General features: G+C 36.8%; 1 pseudogene; it reads right to left on the minus strand.

The window, feature by feature from the left end:
- Positions 1-233: 233 nt before the first annotated feature.
- Positions 234-984, minus strand: LOC125340018 (annotated as a pseudogene).
- Between the last annotated feature and the right edge of the window lie 3,266 nt (positions 985-4,250).

The following is a 4,250-nucleotide window of genomic DNA, read 5'->3' on the forward strand; positions in this document are numbered from 1 at the left end:
GATATATTGAGAATTATTTCCTTTTTTTTTTTTTCCAGTGGGTATTCCAGGGCTGAAACTGAATAACATTCTGGGAGCTTGGACTGAAATATACTTTTCCTTGTTTATTCATTTCATCTCCTGATTTTATTGTTTTCATAACAAAAGTTTTAACTTAGACCTCGTGATTATACTGTAACAGACATTTAAGCTTAGAGCTCTTGATTACACTGTCTTCATACAAGAGCTAGAGCTTAGAACTGGATTACTTGCCCTATCGCTTCTTATCTCTGCCAAGTTCAAAATGCTTGCATCTCTTTTTAAATTTTTGTTATTATTACTATTTTATTTATTTGTTTGTTTTTGCCGGTCCTGGGACTTGAACACAGAGCCTGGGCACTGTCCTTAAGCCTCTTTGTGTTCAAGACTACCACTCTACCATGTGAGCCACAGTGTCACTTCTGGCCTTTTCTGAGTAGTTTATTGGAGATAAGCAGCATCTCATGGACTTTTCTGCTCAGGCTGGCTTCAAACGGCGATTCTTATATCTCAGCCCTGAGTAGATAGGATTATAGGCATGAGCCACCAGCACTAGGCTATATTGTTATTATTAAGGGGTCACGATTTCATAAATTAGGTAATGAGTACATTTCTTTTTGGGCAAGATCACCTCTTCTTTTGCTCTCTCCCAGCCCCTCTCCCTCCGTCCCTGCCCACAGTTGTATACTTTACATTTTCAATGTAGTGTCTGCTGAGTACCACTGCTGCATTTGTTCACCTGCTCACATCTCTTGATAGTCAGTATTCTGTTCCATCTGCAGTTAGACTCAACACATTCAAGTCTCAGCACAATCTTCTTTGTTGTCTTAGCTTTTTTCTGGAAAATTGGCTTAGTCTGATCACCACAGCTACTCTGCTTCCTGTTGTAAAGACACTTACCCTGGGCACCCAGAGAAACTTGCCACACTTACAGAAATTTTGGTGGGTTTTAGGAACATTAACCATGACTGTGGGAAGCCTAGCTGCACACACACACACATACACACACACACACACAAAATGGCGAAATAGTTTTCTTGTGTTTATATATATTTTAGGAAACGAAAGATAGCATTGTATTGACTACTATAAAAGTCACTAGTATGACAAAGGGTGTATCTAAATGGTAGGTGAGGCAGTGCCTTTAATTAGTAGGAATAAAAGATTTTTAAAAAACCAATTCCAGTCAAAACTCATGAAAAACTTTAAATGCATGCCTATAATTGAAGTAATTTTGGAACGGACATTACATTTGGTATAAAAATATAAGCTCATTTAGTAATGAACATAGTGAGTGTGTGTGTGTGTGTGTGTGCTAGTCATGGGCCTTGAACTCTGGGCCTGAGTGCTGTCTCCCAAGCTTCTTTGCTCAAATTCAGCACTCTACTACTTGAGCCACAGCTCCACCTCTGGCTTTCTGGTAATTGGGCATAAGCGTATCACAGACTTTCCTGCCCAAATCTTGACACTTACACATCAGCCTCCTGAATAGCGAGGATTACAGGCATGAGCCACTGGTGCCCAGTTGAGAAAGAAAATATTTTTTAAATCTTTTTTTTTTTGGCCAGTCCTGGGGCTTGGACTCAGGGCCTGAGCACTGTCCCTGGCTTCTTCCCGCTCAAGGCTAGCACTCTGCCACTTGAGCCACAGCGCCGCTTCTGGCCGTTTTCTGTATATGTGGTGCTGGGGAATTGAACCTAGGGCCTCGTGTATCCGAGGCAGGCACTCTTGCCACTAGGCTATATCTCCAGCCCCCTTTTTAAATCTTTTTAATTGGCCAAGTTTAATGCAGCACAGAGTTTCTGTCAATGTTTTAAGGGGGAAAAAATTTAACTGGTACAAGTCCTCACAAGAGGCTATTTTCAAGTTGAATCTTAAACAATTACTTCTTAAAAAATATAATTCTCTTTGAATCTCTTAATAAATTATGCTGGTTGTAATTTGATAAGAGTAGCGGGTAGATTAAATTTGCAAAGAATAAAGACTGAATATTTGGAATTAAATCACAACCTGATTATTTAGTAAATTAGGTGAATTAAAAATAAAGTCACCCGTATAAATGATTATGGTATCTGCCACTCAAATACAGTTTGATGATCTTGGTAGTATATACTTCAGTGTATATGATATATAGTTTTACTTTCTATGTAAAAATCTTGTATATACAACTACATAAGACAGTATTTTAAACAAGCTTCTTCTTGATTCCAGAATGACTGGACTCCAAGAGATGACAACAGCACTTTTTTTTTTTGGCCAGTCCTGGGCCTTGGACTCAGGGCCTGAGCACTGTCCCTGGCTTCTTCCCGCTCAAGGCTAGCACTCTGTCACCTGAGCCACAGCGCCCCTTCTGGCCGTTTTCCATATATGTGGTGCTGGGGAATGGAACCGAGAGCTTCATGTGTAGGAGGCAAGCACTCTTGCCACTAGGCCATATTCCCAGCCCGACAACAGTACTTTTACCTAAAGATCTCTTTAAGCTCTTTTCCAGCACTAACTCATTGTCATAGTTTTTGTGCAGATGACACGATATTATTTTACCTATCAAAACAAAAATTAAACTGAAGTAAAGCAATATAAAGTACTATCATAATACATGTGGACTGTATTTGATAGTTTCAATATTTTGGCACTCCTTTGTTTTTCTCATTCTTTTTTATCTTTCTTTGCTATTAAAATATTTTTTAAAAAATTCCTGACATGTTTTATTTCAACCCCAAATACTTCTGAGTATTACTACAAAATATGGACACCTTTATATTGCCATAATATGATTGTGCCTACAAAGTTTAAAATTATTTTTAATATCATCTAATAATCAATACCTGAATTGCATTACTTACCTAAAAATATTTTTTAGTTATTCTAGGGTATTTTTGTTTTGTTTTGTAGTGCTAGGGATTGAACCTAGAACCTTGTGTATGCTTAACAAAAACTCTACCAATGAGTTATATCCCCATCCCATATTCTAGCCACTTTTAATATTTCTATTTCACTCTAAAGCAGCATTCCACATTTGGATTCAACAACCATATTTTTCTTGATTTTTATAAACTCCCATTCTGAATTGGTACTTAAGTTATAAGGACCTTATATATTTCATTAACTTCAGGCACACCTCCCCAATCCTGATCCTGGATTAAATATATTCTTGAACACTTCAACGATTGTTTCAGATATCCTTCCTGGTTTCTCACCCTAATACACACAAAGTAGGCCTCTCTCATAACTTTCTCCAGTCTGTTAAAATTATAGTGAAACTCCACCTAAAAGACCCTTTTTATGTCACAGATAAAAAATCACATTTGCTATATTTATAGTGATGTGTGACTCATATAGATATAATTATAACTCAGTAACCCTAAAGTATTTTCTTGCTCTGCCAGTGTCAAATTGAAGATCAGGTCTGGCTGGATTTGAGATTTGATATGTCTCTTCTCTTGACCACTACTGAGGAAAACGTGAATGAATGCTCAGGATGCATAGAATTCATGAATGTACTTTGATGCTTGATTCATTTTCCCCATATCACCCAGCTTCTGCTAAAGACATACTGCCTCTCCCCAAATGTAGATGTGATTAAACTGAATCAGTGATTATTATAAAATAAAAATTATAATGTTTTGTAGAGCTCAACAAAAATTGTAAGCTTATATTACATTAAAACAATGGTATGGAGTGGTGTCTTTTAGGTAAGAGTTTAAAATGCTCTATTTTTGTATGTTTAATAAGGGAAGTAAAGACACTAATTAATGTTAGCTTTTGGTAAGTTATAGTCAAAAACTAATTCTAGAATGCCTGTCAAAATAATAATAGAGCACAAAATGGGGAAAATTGAGTAAGAAAAAATGTGCAATACAGAAGAGAACCAGAATGAAACACAAAACGCATAAGACAAATTGAAATCACACAATGAAATTGTCCAAACAAATACAAAATACATTGATGATTTAAATAATAGAGGCACAAAATCAGCAATGAACACTTAAAAACAGAGCAGTGTGTATGAATATGGGGTTTGAACACAGAGCCTTACACTGCTAGGTAGAGCCACACCTATAGCTCTATTTGCTTTAAGACTTAAAAAAAAATAGTAGCTCATATTTATGCCCAGGTCAGCCTGGATCAAGATCTTCCTATTTATACTTTTCTCATATCTAGGATGACAAACACAAACTGTCCTGCCTAGCTTTTAACTGGTTGAGTTGGAGTCTCTCAAATTTTCCGCCGAG

The sequence above is a fragment of the Perognathus longimembris genome, chromosome 22 (genome assembly GCF_023159225.1).
Source record: "Perognathus longimembris pacificus isolate PPM17 chromosome 22, ASM2315922v1, whole genome shotgun sequence".
Lineage (NCBI taxonomy): Eukaryota > Metazoa > Chordata > Mammalia > Rodentia > Heteromyidae > Perognathus > Perognathus longimembris.